At 44.4% G+C, this 15,643-nt stretch overlaps 1 protein-coding gene across 2 annotated transcripts in view; it reads left to right on the top strand.

The window, feature by feature from the left end:
- TRIM67 (tripartite motif containing 67) overlaps positions 1-15,643 on the top strand; it is a 449,109-nt gene that overhangs the window by 262,849 nt on the left and 170,617 nt on the right. The window lies entirely within an intron of this gene.

Raw genomic sequence — 15,643 nt, 5'->3', positions numbered from 1 at the left:
CGATATCACGTAGCCAGCTTTAGCCTCATTTTAGTGCTTTTTACTGCTCTCACACCTTTGCAAATGGGCACATATGCTACTGCTCTGTATGCGTCAGTGCTCCAGCCGGGTCCGCGGGTCTTGTGTTTACAGCACTGATTTCCTCTCTAGGGACGACTATAATACATGCCTTCCTTGCCTTAATCAGACACATTACCCTCTCCTCCAGCGTGTAGTTATGCATTAGAAATAGACACGCTTCTACTCTAAAAAACACCAGTTCTCTCTCTTACTGAAAAAGATAAACATGCTATAAATATCCAGTGTGCCCCATTGTCATAGAGGCATAGACACTCAACTTTCCATCTAAGTTCTGACCACACTTACCCTAAACACAAAAGGCAGAACGCGCTACTCTGACTTCAGCACATCCTTACGCCCTAGAGTCTGACACAGTATTTTTTTCATAAGCACCGAACACGCTGTCAATTTAAATGAAAACAATTATCTTATCTCCTGCAGGGGATTTCCTGGCACCAGTACAGGCGTGGTGCCTGGAGACTCCCTGCATGATCCTATGTCCACCATGACCCAGGACCTACACAAGTTGTGGGACAAATAAAGACTAAACATTGCAGCCTGTGCGCCACACTCAACTGACCTGATGAGAAAGACAACATTCTAATGTTTCGCCTGTGTGAGAGTTTTTGGCATGGCCAATGTCTTTTAGCCTTTAAACAATGCACTATAAAAGTTATAAAAAAAAGAAAAATGCTATGACACAGGAAAGTAAAAAAAGAGCTAATAACGTTTAAAGAAAATAACTTTTAGCAACGCTGCACAACTGCCACGTTGCTCCACAACGTGGCTCTCATATGGGCGAGACCTGTTGGCTTTGTGAGTGTTGGCTGTGCTTGCAAACATTGTGATAAGTACTGCATTTGCGAACAAGGAAATTTATCAATGACCCCTTCAAGTTGAGAGAAAACTCCCAGCACATCATAGCTATTGATATTTTATTTTAGAGAAGTAATTCTTTGCATTAGAAGTATGTTCCTGTAAAGTAAGAAAACAAATGCAGACAAGGCCACTATACTATGGCTGCCCAGCCCACATTAGGGGACATATTTACTAAGCTTTTGCATTGGAGTTAGTTCACTTTTGTATCACATACCGCCACAAAATAATTTTTGTTATTTACCAAGCCATGCAAAGCCACTTTGCATACTTTGGTAAATACAGAGTAACACAAGGCAGCGCATTGTGTTGCATTGCTGCACTTTGCATTGGGAAGGCATTCCTTGGGTGTAGCATGGGTGTTCCTGTGCATCCACCGGTGGATTTCAGCACATTGTTAGATTTACAAAGACTTGTAACCTAAGAAATGCATCAAAATACAATGCCTTCTCCAATGAGGCGTAACTAGACTAAATATCTCTACAGTGGCGAAGTAGGAAGGATTAACTTAGAAGGCATTGTGTAATATGTTTGTGAAATAACTCAAACAACATCACAGTAAATACACCCGAAAAAAACAGTTTAGAAAAATAGAGAATATTTATTTGAGTAAAATAAGACCAAAATGACAAAAATCCAATGGGTAGAAGTAATGTCCTTAGAAGCAAGTAGCGCAAAAAAGGTTAAATTAGGTTGAGCTGGACCCGGACGAAGACAACATTTGGGCCTACCTCCTGGAAGCGCAGGCCGGATACAGAACCCAAGCACGCCCCGGGGAACAAAGGACCTTTTCTGGTTGCATGCACTGAAATGTGTCAATCCTATTCACGCAGTGAAGGCAATGCGTCAATTCCAATTCATGCAGGCGGGCCGATGCATCGAAGTCGAGCCTCACGGGCGGGACCTCGGATCGGCGCTGCGTCGAGCCTTGCAGTCGGGATGATGCGCCGAAGTGGAGCCTCACAGTTGAGACCTCAGATCCGCGCTGCGTCATCATCAAACCTTACAGTCAGATCCCGCGTCATCTAGCCATGCAGGGCTCACTCTGGATCGGAACTGCGTTGGTGTCAAAGGGCACTGCATCGGTGTTGAAGGACACTGCATCGGTTCCGAACGGTGCAGTGGTAACAGTGTGTCGATTTGTTGCAAAACAGCAGCAGAACCCACTTCTGAGAACCAGAACTTGTACAGGGCACCTTGGGCAAGTGTAGGACTTACAGAAGGCAGAGTCCAGAAGCACCAGCAGGATTGCAAGAAGTCTTTTTGTCTCTGAGACATCAGAAAACAGGATTCAAGCCAGCAAGCCCTTGGAGATCACTTGGAGGGAAGGCAGAGTCCAGCTCTCCATCAGCAGAGTCAGGGAGTAGCAGGCAACAGGGCAACAAGCAGAAAAGCAGTCCTTCGAGAACAACAGTCCAGTTGAGTCCTTTGAGCAGCACATTCTTTCCGACAGAGGTTCAGTACAAGATACAGAAGTATCTGATTTGTATGAGTCAGGGACCCAGTACTTATACCCAAAAGTGCCTTTGAAATGGAGGGTACATCAAAAACTGGCCTCTGAAGTGCACACAATTGCTTTCAGCCCAGTCCTGTCTGCCATGCTAACCCGGGGGGTAAATCAGTGCTTTGTGTGTGGACAAGACACTACCTATTGAAGTGTAAGTGTCAGCCCCTTCCATTCCTCCCTGCCCAGGAAGGCCAACCAAAATAAACATGAATGCAGATGAGTGCCCAGAATGCAGATGAGCTTCACCTTCCTGTGTTAGTGGCTCTCTAGAGGTAATGCACAAAGTGTAGACACCCAACCCAGACGTGTATTGGAAATAGGCTGTAAGGCACAAAAGAGCTAAGAGCAGAACAATGTCCACTTTCTAGAAGTGGAATTTCTATGGCAGTATTGTTAAATCCAACTTCACCAGTAAAGAGGATTTATCAAGATCATTCCAAACATATGAAACATGAAAAAGCTACTCCTTTCTGACCAGGAATTACAGCTTAAAAGTGCATTAAAGAATTCTCAATGCCAGCCGATGAGAGGCGTAGACCTCACAGTTGTGAAAAACGATATCTGCTGTTTGGCACTACCAGGACATGTAAAACACAAAAGTACATATCCTACCTTTACTTACATAGCACCTTGCCCTTTGGGTTAGTAAAGGCCTTCCTTAGGGGTGACATATGTAATAAAAAGGGTGTTTAAGGCTTGGCAAGTAGTTTTAAATGCCAAGTCGAAGTGGCAGTAAAGTACACATGCAGTCCCTGCAATGACAGACCTGAGACAGGGTTAAAATGCTACTTGTGTGGGCAGCACAATCATCGCTGCAGGCCCACTAGTAGCATTTAATTTACAGGCCCTGGGTATATGGTATACCACTGCACAAGGGTACCTTACAGGTAAATCAAATATCCAAAACAGATGTAAGTCAATCATAAGATGTTTAAGTGAGAGAGCACATGCACTTTAGCACTGATTAGCTGCGTTAAAGTGCTCAGAGACCTAAAATCAGCAACAAGGAGTACCGAAAAATAGAGGGAGGCAGGCAAAAATTTGAGGGGCAAGACCACTCTAAGGCTGTCAGGTTTGCAGCTAGGAGGTTACTGCAGGGTTTTACCTTTGATGAATGTATTACTACAAAGCCTCCCTCCTGTGCTCCCTTGAGAATCGTAGCCCTGATTACATGGGGTAATTGCTCATCTGAAACCGGCGGCAAGTATTAGGCATGTTCCTACTTTTACACCTAGATGTGCCCTATGCAAACTGCGTAAATGCACTCACGTCCCTGGGGGAAGTAACCTCTTTACATCCCAACCTGACGAAAGCCCAGGACTTATTTAAACAATTAAGGAGGGCTGAAACCTGTTGGTGCCTATTCTAGGGTCATAGGACCATCACATCCTGATACCCGATTATAGTGTTTTTAATCTTCCCTCCCACTCCACTCATAAAGGATACTTTAGGAGTGGGTGAGAAATGTTATCTTTAATGGTACGCCCCCATGCACCATATCATAAGTGCTTCCTGGAAGATGGTTTAGCCCACCCCGACCTTTAGGAGTTGGGGTGAGCCTGATGATGAAGCATGTCACTATTAGAGTGAGTGAGGGGTATATAAAGAAAAGGGTCTCTCTCCCTTCCCACCCGTAACAACGGGTGTGTTACATATCAGAGTCTCTCAGGAATCCCCACTTGAGAGATTTACCTTCAAACACTTAGGAACCTCCAACTCCCCACCACCCCCTGCCTCTTCTATCTCTGGAGGAACGAGCAGCGTTTTTTTGAAGGGACACACATTAGGTTCAGAGTATACACCCTTTTATACAGGTAAATCTGCCTCTAAAGTTGAGTGAACAATTACATAATTTGGCCAAATCCATATTGCATTGGGTGCTGAAACTATTTAAAAATTAATATTAACCCAGGAAAAACATGGTTAAACTCCTTGTTAGCTAGACACTCCTGCTGTGCAGAGTTTTACCTTTTTAAGGTGAATTAAATGGAACTTTTCTCATCTTTTGCATCTTCACCAGTAATTAGCATAAAAGTGTCATAACCACTGTTCCCAATAAGGTGCGCGCGTGTGCGCACCATGGTCACCCGGAGCGCGCAGTGTCCTGGATTTAGCGCGCACACTGCAGCAAATCTAAAGCACGATGTGTGCTTTCAGGATTTTGAAAACACACGTCGTGTTGGTTAACTTTCTGCATTTCTTTTCTTAAGAGTGCGCTGTTGCGGGGCTGACGTGGACCTTCGAAATAGTATTCATGTTAATTGCAGAGCACAATGGCGCTGCAATTAACATGAATACTATCTCAAAGGCCCACATCAGCCCCACACCATTAGGAAAATTAATGCTGGAAGTTAACCAACACGACGTGTGTTTTCAGAATCCATAAAGCACACGTCGTGTTGGTTAACTTTCTGCATTTCTTTTCTTAAGAGTGCGCTGTAGCGGGGCTGATGTGGGCTCTAGAGATAGTATTCATGTTAATTTCAGAGCACACGGGAGCTGCAATTAACATGAATACTATTTCAAAGGCCCACAATCAGCCTCGCAGACGTGCACTATTAGGAAAAGGAATGCAGAAAGGCAACAAGCACAACTTGTGCATTCAGGATTCTGAAAGCACATGTCATGTTTGAGCATAGCTGCCAAGGTTTCAGATTGCTGTGTGTGACATTGTCATATTTTCAGACTAATTATGAGTGACATTTCAATGACTAGGACTGACACTTTCTTGCGAGCTAAATCAAGCAAAGAAGACGTGGGAAATATACAAATATCAGAAACAGCATTGATATGAGTAATGAGAAACTCTATGAATTTAACTGCTGCAGAGCAGAAGTAAAATATGCAACCAGGAAAAAAGCATTCTGTGAAATTAAAATACAAACTGCTACTTTGGTTCTTTATTATATTTCAACACTTCTTTAATTAAGATTATTATACCGGCTCAGTCTCTTAAGCACTTACTTTGTTGGTTAACGTTCTCAGGCGTGTTGGGTCCCTGGCAACAGGTGGGCCCCTGCATGGCCAGACCGCAGCGATTTGGAATTCGGTGGGTAACGAACGCCATCCACCTCGTCTGGGTGGGTCTGGCTCATGGCTGTGAGACAGCCGCCGTTGACGCTGGTGGGGCCGGGGTCAGCTTAGTCCAGGATACATAATGCCCAATATAATACAGGCGCCGCCGCGGTGGTGAGATCAACGCGCCCAGCTGCCATGCTATTACCCGCACTGAGCTGAGCAAATGCCGCCGCGTGGTGTTCTTATCGCACATGCTGCTACTTCAGGACCGGAGCTGATCACTTGTCCCCCACCTCTCTTTTCATGTTGCGGGCTGTACCTTGTCTCCGGGCGCCAGCAAGGGCTGGCAGTTGTGGCCCGGGCACATTTGGCTTCAACCGCCTGGCGCATTCACCAGGCAGGGTCGATCAAGGCCTCAACCTGCGTAGATTTTCTTTCCTCTTTACCTTGAAGGCCCCCTCATGACACGGAGGAGACCCAATGAGAGTGTTATCGCCGTGGACAATAGAGGATTTTGTAGCGGCCTCGGCAAGTAATAAGCTTTGAGGATATTTCAAATGATAAATGTTCCAGCCCAAGGAGCTATCGCAAAGCGCTGCAGGATGATTAACTTGCAGATGCCTCCAGCTCTGCTCGCGCCGCGGACTACGGGCCTATTAAAATGAGTTTGACAACTTTAAAAGACTCGCACACTGTCTCCACAGTAGCCATTGAGCGCACTGACAGTGACTCCTCTGACATCAAAGTTATCGTGCGGCTGTAGTGTTACATTGTAGCAGCACTAGCGCAGATGAGCCAAGCCAGCTCCTAAGTATGCTGGGAGCATCGCGCACCGCTCTCACAGCTTTCAGCATGGTGTGTATACATCATAGACACTCCGCTTGACAGCTGTGAGAGGCGCTATAATGCGTGACTTTCCATTTCAGCGCGGTGATGCGGACCGCGGCACTGAAATGCGATAGTCTCACGCCTGATGCGTGACACTTGGCAGGGCTGACTGCATTTCTTTTATTAGTGCGTGGCTGCGGAGCTGATTGTTGGCCTTAGGCAGTTTTATATAGCGCTAACTCGATCCGAAGGTATCAGAGTGCTTTACAGAAGCACCAGTTGCATTACGGACAGACACATTCATTTTTAGGCTACCTATACTCTAGTGCTTCTACACCATCTATTGCTTTTCTTCATACTTGTTTTATTGTGCCCTCTTCCCTGTGTCTCCTTTTTATGGTGATTTATTTTTGTAATTCTTTTAATATTCTGTGCCGCAACCTCTCCAATGATAGGCGGAAGCTCTCCTGCCCTGCATGGATTAATTATGGCACCAGCTTTCACTGTGTCATTACCCTGCAGTGACCAGCTTTCACCCATTGCAAGCAGGTAACAAAAGAAGAGAGAGTGACCATTATTGGTGCTAGGCGCTTGCTGCTTATTGTCATATGTTTGAAATAGAGATACCTTGAGGCCTTCCATATTTGAGGACGCAAAGGCATGAGCCATTTGTATCATCTTCGAAAAGGATATTTAAATCAGAACCTTTTGGTCTTCTACGTTTCAATCCCAAAACAAAGAAAAAATGAAAACGCAGGACAGTTTTTATTTAAATGAAGTAGTTGTAAAGCGGATGCTAACTTTATTAGCTGTGCAGGCAGAATGTGGTTCAATATATTAATCTAATTTTAAAAAGCATATATGTTAATTTTTTAAGAACAAATAAAATGTGCCTTGAAAATACTATCACATATCTGTCCTGCAATATAAAAGACGGGTAAACACAAACATTACTTGTAGTTTGGATTGGGAGCTATAAAATCATCTATGTGAACTGTTTTTCTGTTTTGCCCTAAATCCTGTGCAGCTGGTGGTTTGTATCGTGGCTTGTGCCAACCGCTATACTTTCATAAAGGGGTTGAATGCTGAGACCAGTACTCATACCTCAAAGTTCTAACCTGAAACTCAATTAGAGCCCTAGCAGAAGGCAACAGACTGTGTTGCTAGTGCTTAATTTGAGCCAGTGGTTGCAGGAGTAATCTAGGGTTAAAACGTCCTGGAGTGGTTAGGGTTGTCTTTACTAATAAGAATGTATTTCTACCCAAACCAACCCTTTTTACCATCATTAGTATAGTGAAAGATAAGGAAAATAAAATAACTCTTTAACCTATACCATGCAGTTTGCAAGCAGCTCTTTGACACTTCATACACAGTTTTGTAACAGTCATATTAACCCTCTGTACTACTTTATGATGAGTCAAAACTGCAACTAGACAAACAACTCTCTCAAGCAGAAATATTAATCACGGGAAACCTCCTTTACCTCGCAGTCTCAACGACTAGCCTTTGTAAAGCATTCACTACCCTGACTGCGACTTTACCACAAGTTAATTTGACCCAGAAGTTGTTATGACGACTTGCTGTAGGGGGCTCGTTTTTGGACTGGTGACAAACTATCTCTGACGGGAAAACCAGACATTACTCTGTAGCTTGCACATACAATTGTAAATATGTTATGTAATTGTGTATATATGTGATCTTGTATATGCTCACAACATTCCCCACCCTATGAACAGTGCTCGAGTTGAGGATCTTTAGTAAAATCGTATTACAGTACCCCCATTGGAGTCCTGTGCTTTTCTAAACCCAAAGTGTACTTGCCTGTGTAACCAATTAATGTCATTGCGTGTATTTCTAAATTGAAAACCTGCCTTAAGACACTTCACGTGGCACCACATGTGTGGAAATGCACACTCTTTTGGAGTCATATTTGCCACTGCACCCACAGGCACGGTCTGGTTCCCGGCGCACATAGCCTTAGTTGCAACGCATACGGAGACCTTATACTGCCGCACACGGAGACCTTATACTGCCGCACACAGAGGAAAAAAATTAGAGGGAACATTGGTCATAACCACTATTAATTTAATTTATGGTAATCTAATTTCTAAGTATTCTAATTCTCACACTTCTACCACTATCAGAATGGCAGCTGTTGGTATTGCGGGTTCTGAACATGTTAGAACATTGCATACTATCTCTAATTAAAGAACGAACCCAAATAACATCAATGAATATCTGGGCCTAATAATTATATCTGGTGGCGCTATATGTTAATGAAGAAGCTTAACCTGGATTTCAGAATAAACAGATGCAGCCACTGCCTCATTCTTCGTTTTATGGCAATGTTTACAGCATTTTAAAAATGTGGTATAATGTAGCAAAGCCCCACAAAGAGAATACACCCGCTATGTGCTACTAGCTGATAGCTCCCAGGCTCTAAATTTCCCTTTGGCCATCACCGTCCATCACCCAACTGTCATATACACATGTGCCTTCCCGCCCCACTAGACATATCTTTCCAAATTTAAAAGCTCATGGTGTTTTTATTTTTCAATGAAAAGGTTTTTGCACTACTCTCTTAGGACTTCAGACAAACTGGGGCAAGGGCAGGGAGGCAGAACATTTCAAACGCTTCTGAGGGTGGAAACCTCCAGAACCTTTTAATACTCCAAAGTGGGCAACAGGTATGATTAATGTGCTCTCTGACCCAACCCTTCAGTGCTCCTCTGGACCTGTGGAAGACTCAGGAGGACTGCTGTGCTGCTCTGCAGGAAGGAATGCTACTCTGTCCTGACCATCAGAGGGACTCCAAGGGATAGTTGGCTGGCCTCCTGATCAAAGCTTCAGGGACAGAAAAGGCTCCAACAATCTTGAACCTGACACCTGGACTCCACTTGCTATAAGTATTGCCTTCCAAGTGGTACCACTCCGGTCCTAGACCCTCAGAAGTGGGCCTGAAGGGGCTCTGCCAGCGCAGCTCTGGTCCCATGAGCAGGACCAACACAACGTAATGCACCTCCTCGCAGCTCAACTTCAGAACTGCCGCAGTATGGCGCATCCCCAATGCACGACCTTGCATCACAGTCTGCATCTGCTCAGAACCGGCTCTGCGTGACACATCCTCAATGCAGGTCTTCCCATCGCAAGCACCTCATTGAGGGCATCCCTGATGATGATGATGCAGGACTCCTCATCGCAGCCCCGCTTCTTGTTTGGAACCGCCAGTGCAAAACATGACTTCGACATAGGACTTTGCATCGTAAGACGCTGCTCGACGACAACATAGGACCCAGCATCACAGTCCCGCAGCTTCCATGGAACCGCTGCTGCACGATGTATCCTCAACATAGAATCTCGCAACACTTCATAACCAGGATTTAAGGTACTTTGTTCAGCGGATCTTACTTGGTCCCTATATCGGGTCAGCGCTCTATCGTGGTCAGCCTGAACTTGTTTATTTATCCTGGTCCAGCTCCACCAGATAACCACAGTTGGCAATTTGCGCTGCTAGGCATTATTTGCACTTACAATTGCATATCTTCAGTTCTACCTTTTGCATTCTTGTTGTTTTGATCTTAAATAATTTATTACATTTTTCTCAATTTTCTTAAATTCACTTTGGATTTTTCTTGTGTTTAGTTTTCACTTTCTTTCTATTTGAAGTGCTTACGAAATACTTTACACATTGCCCCTAAGTTAAGCCTGACTGCTTTTGTGCCAAACTACCAGAGGGTTAACCACAGAGTGATACCAAGAAGTTGTAACTTCAGAAAGCTCTGAGGGCCTAGTCAAAGGTTTAACAGTTCATGATAGCAAGATAAGTTGGGAATTAGGAGAATGATATGGAGGAGCAGGACCTCGATGGAAGCCCTGAGATGCAGCACTCAGGGGAGGGAAATGACTTGTCTCCTGAGTTGGAACTCCCTGTCAGAGTGTAGAGCAATGTGTCTTCAAGACCTGCCCCTAGAAGAGGTAGCGGACTGAAAGGCTGAGAGGGAGTTTACGCTGCAAATGGGCAAACTCAAGATGGAGGAGGCAGCAGCCCACAGAGCCATTGAGAAAAATGAACTGGCCATGGAAAAAAGGAGAATGGCCCATAAACTAAATCTCATAAAGCTGGACATCAGAGCCAAACAAGTGAAGTCCAACAGCAATGGTGCCAGCATACCTGCAGTGTCTGAGTGGGACTAGAAAGTTACATACCTAAAGATCTGGTGACCAGCTATGTGCTGGGAGATAACATAGACAAGTACTTTTCTGCCTAGGAGGTGGTCCTAAAGATGCACAGAGTCCTGTAAGTGTTTTGGGAGGTTCCTCACTATGGGAACACATGCCTACAGTAGGGAGGGACACCTTGCTTACACTGGAGATGGGGGAGCAGATGAAGTACATTCCAATGAAAACCATTATCACCAAGTTTGGTCTCACCCCAGAAAAGTTCTGTCATAGGTTCAGAGATAGCCAAAAATGCAGAACCAGTCTTGGGTGCATTTTCTTGATTACACCAGAAAGGCACTGAATGGTTGAGTGTGGGGCAGCAAAGTTGATGATTTTTTCTAGGTTGTTTAATTTGATACTGAGAGAGCACATGTTCAATATCTGTTTTACAGAGCTGCATCAGCACATTGTTAATAGTAAGCTTGCTGACCCAAGGGAACTTGCTAAGGAATCATACCTCTTGGTCGGCACCAGTGTCCAAAAAGGTATCTGGGGGTTGGGGGAATCACCAGAAGGGTGGTCAGGGATCCCAACAGATGAAATAGAGGGGAGACAAATCTAAGAATAAGGAGTTCTCTTGAGGCCCCCAAAATACTTCCCAATGGAACAGTCCTAATCTAAACCAAAGAAGAAGGGGTTCTCTGTTAAACAGACAGGGAGGTTCGTCCCCCAGTAAACTGAGTGCTACAAGTATGAGCACTCCATGGGAGACACCAAATGTCCCATGAGAGCACAGCCAACCACTGGTGGGCAGACACCTGGGTGGGTGACTGTAGCGCTTGAGAAGGCGGTGGTCCCAGTTAGCTTGAGGGAGATAACAGAGGTTACCGTAGTATCAATAGAGTATAAAGAGATGGTGCCAGAACCCCATATGCCTTCAAATATTTCTAAGTATAGGTAGTGGGTCTTCACCAATGGGCATAAGATTGAGGCTCTGAGAGACACAGGAGCCAGCATGACTACGGTGAAGGGTCATCTGTAGTCTTCAGAACAAGTCCTCCTTAATACATTCCACCAGGTCATAGCCACAGACAACTGTGAGAGACGGGAGTGGGGGATGAGGGCTCAGGTTCTCTAAAAGTAGCTGTGAGCCCTTCCAGGCCTGTAGATTGTTTGTTGGGCAATGATCTACATCAAACTGTCTGGAAATAAGTGGAGCTCAGGTCACACCTGGAGATATTAGACTTGCCAGAATGGGTCTGTATGACCACAAGGTCCATGGTTGCCCAGGAGGGGAGTCAGGGAAGCCTGGAGTCTGGGAAATGGTCCAGGCAGCTTCCAAGACGAGGAAGGGCAAGGGGTGTGTGAAACCAGCTCGTGAAGTTCCCACGATTCAAGTTGACGTGACACCTGAGAAGGCCACCCCTGAGTCTAACAGGAATTACATTGCCACCAAGTGTGACCTTCCTGAGCTTGCTGTAAGGCAAGTTGAGGGAGGTATTCTATAAATTGCAGAAAGAGTGCCCAACTCTAGAGGGATAGATGTGGCAAGATGAGGCCCAGGCATTTAATAAGTGATATATGAACAATAGAGGGAATGAGGGCATTTATTAGAGGTCCAGCACACATGCCCCCGGTTAGACAGTAGTATCAAAAAGGAGCATGCTGTTTCTGAACTAGGGCGTGGAGGTGTAGGAATGTTGTGTCCTCTTCCAAAAGTGGAGACAATGGGTATTCCTATTTGGGAAATAGGGCACTCACACACCCAAGGGTGTCATGCTTCATCATAGGGCATGCTCCCGTCAGGCCAGCCCTGTAATACCTGACGGGCACCCTATGAGGGGCTCTTTGTCGGAGATCTTTTGTCCCACGCCGTTTGGTGCAGTGTGGGTGAGGGGTCAGATGGTATAGATGCGAGGATGTTGTGAAAGTGTGGATAGGATTAAAAATGGTGGCCAGTGGTGCTCCGGAATTACAATTTTAATCAGGTGAGCCCACTGTTCCCTTTTAAAAACTGATAGTGGAAGCCACTTAGGGAGTAATGTCCAACAGTGGCAATGAGGTATTTAATAAGTGATAACATAATAATAACTATTTAATAAGTGATAACATTCAATCCGTTTCAGGCAGTAATGTTCCATTGGATTTGTAATTTAAAACAGTCTTTAATGGCAAAGTCAGATTCTAAATCACAATTCTGAGAATGCCACTTTTAGAAACGTAATATAGCGTAAGTAAAGTACCCCCTACACCATAGATCTATATTCCACTTATAGAGAGCTGTAAAAATGTCTGCGTCCCCTCGGGCAATCAAGGCCCCTGGTTTCTTTGTGGTGTGCTCCCTACTTCTCACTTTGTAATGTTTGTGATATTTTTGTGATATATATATATATATATATTCACTTAAAAAACCATAGGTTTCACACAGGTTATAGTTAGGTGGACATTTCACTTGTAAAAAACCAATGAAATTCCCCCGTTATAGTTAGTTCAGATAACTATAACTCGTGCGCCCTCAATCCACTGCTCATGACGTCACATATTACATCACTCATGACATGGTCAGTGGCATCACTCATGACATCACTGATGACATCATCCTTGTGATAGAGTGGCGGTCGCGCGAGTTATAGTTATCTGAACTAACTATAACGGGGGAATTTCATTGGTCTTTTACGAGTGAAATGTCCACCTAACTATAACCTGTGTGAAACCTATGGTTTTTTAAGTGAATTTACAAGGTTTTTTAAATGCTAATTCCTAACTATAACGTGTGTGAAACCTATGGTTTTTTCAGTGAATTTCAAAGGTTTTTTAAATGCTAATTTTAGAATTTTTTAATATATTTTTTATATATTTCTTTTACAAAAATTTCCCTATGTATACATTTATAAATTATCTGTATCCTTTAATTTGGTGTGGCTAATTTTTTTTTTACTTTGAATTTGGATAAAGTTGAACAGCATTGTTAATATGTTCTATTAACTTATGCCCACTTTATTTCTTTTTTTTTTTCTATAAATTTTTAGGGTGCGCGCCCTGAGCGCGCACCTAGTACGCATGCGTACGTTTTTCATGTACGCCTGCGTACGTTATCTACGTACGCATACATACGTTTTAGTACGCGCTCGCAGCGCGCACCCAGTACGCATGCGTACGTATGCTTGCATGCGTCGTATGTGCTCCGCGCGCTACACTCGCGCATACGCGCGGAGTATGCGCGCTGACGTTCGCGCATGCGCGCGTGATGCGTATGCGTGTTACGTACGCGCATAATACTTATGCGCATGCGCGTGTACGCATTTACGCATGTGTAATTGCACCGTGCGCGCTCTGAGCTTGCTCCGTGCGCGCACCTCGGGTTATGTGATTAATAAAACAACACTTTTAATTGGTTTTCATTACTTTCAGTTTCAGATTGTTTCAACACCACACCCAATCCCCTCATGGCAAGTCATGTGATCAAGAAACATCACTTTTCATTGGTTCAAAGTACTTTCAGTTCCAGATTCTTCCAAAATCACACCCACTCCCCTCATTGTTAGTTCTGATTCCCTTGGAGAAGGAGCTACTCTGTTTTTGTGAGACAATGGCAGAGCACCAGCCACCTTCTGGGAGTGAACAGGACACTCTTGAGAGACAGAGGCAGAGGAAGCAGAAAGACTCCTTTATATGGCAGTTTTTCACTTTTCCTGAGGGACAAAAGAAGGTGAATGCACCAAAAGTCACCTGCATACTTTGTCAGCGCACCTTATCACGTGGGAATGCTAATAAGAAGTACTCTTTTAGTATTCACACAATGTTGAGGCACGTTGAGAAAATGCATCCTGTGACTTTTCGTCAAGCTTCTGGAGCAAACCCTCCATCTGCTCAGCCAACGACATCTGCAGCAGCTCGGCCGAGCACATCTTTGGCAGCTCAGCCGAGCACTTCTTCTGCGATGGTGCCTTCACCTTCTTACACACCTCTGGATATTCGTCCTTGTTTTGGGAGGATGAGTACACACTGCATGGATTGTGGTACTCTTTTACTATGGGTGAGAGCAGTGTTGATCTCATTCAGAGAAAATTTGAGGAGCACTATTGCAGTGAGCCATAGTTTTGTTATTTTTTTTTTCGTTTTTCTCTTCCTCTGTCCCTACATTAACTCAAGGGCTCTTTTTAGAGCCACCTAAAATCTAAACACAAAAACTTGTTTTTTGAATCTATTTTTCTTTTTGTTTTTGGGGTGCGCGCACCCAATGATGTTTTTAAAAAAAAAGAATCATTTTTTTCACCTTTAGTAAACCTTCAGGGACTCCCTGACAAAGAGAGGGGAGTGGCAAAGTAATTAAAAAAGAGATGGTGTACATTTCAATGATGAAGGGAACAGAGTCTTCCTCTTGAACTTTAGACTCTGCATCGGTACTTACTTGTAGGTACCGAAAAACACTCAATAAACACAAGGGCTCTTTTTAGAGCCACCTAATATCTAAACACTTAAACTTGATTTTTATTTCTATTTTTTTTAATGGTTTTTTTCGGGTGCGAGCAGAGTGCGCGCACCTCGCGATGTTTTCAAATAAAATTTAAATCTTTTCTTTTGCCCTTCGTGGTCCTACTGTGACCCCCTGACAATGGCTAGGGGGTCAAGAACTCCCTACTCTGCCCCCTATTCACATTCTCCACCTTTCCTTTTCAGTGCGACAGACAAAATGGCGGCCGACACTTCCTGATTTCGACCGATTCGAATGTTTACTGACATCTAACAACCAATCAGAATTTCGCTCGCGCACGGCAGGGTGCGCGCACAGGGCTTGCACAGTGCGCGCACCCTGCGCGCTTATAGATATTGATATGCTTTTAAATGCTATTTTCTATGGAAACACTGAACAGATTTACACCAGACCTGCGAAAGGCACTTCCTTGACCTTATGGCTACCTCTCTGCCAAATTTCACGTAATTCTGTTCAGCCGTTCGGGCTGTAGCTGCGACTAAAGGTCCTATTGAAAACGCGTTTTGGGACCCCCCCTTTTTCTCGGCCCCCGCTTGACGAATCACCCCGAGACTTTCAGGGTAGGAGCTGAGCGGTGCGCCCTATTAGTTTTGAAAATTTCGCGAGGATTCGTCAACCCGCGCCAAAGTTATTCAAAATAGAATTTTGAGATCTCCTATGGAAACTCGGTCCTAACTATAACTATCTACTGGCGACCG

The sequence above is a fragment of the Triturus cristatus genome, chromosome 6 (genome assembly GCF_964204655.1).
Source record: "Triturus cristatus chromosome 6, aTriCri1.1, whole genome shotgun sequence".
Classification (NCBI taxonomy): Eukaryota; Metazoa; Chordata; class Amphibia; order Caudata; family Salamandridae; genus Triturus; species Triturus cristatus.
Note: the sequence above shows the minus strand (reverse complement) of the source record. Positions and strands in the feature narration are given on the sequence as shown.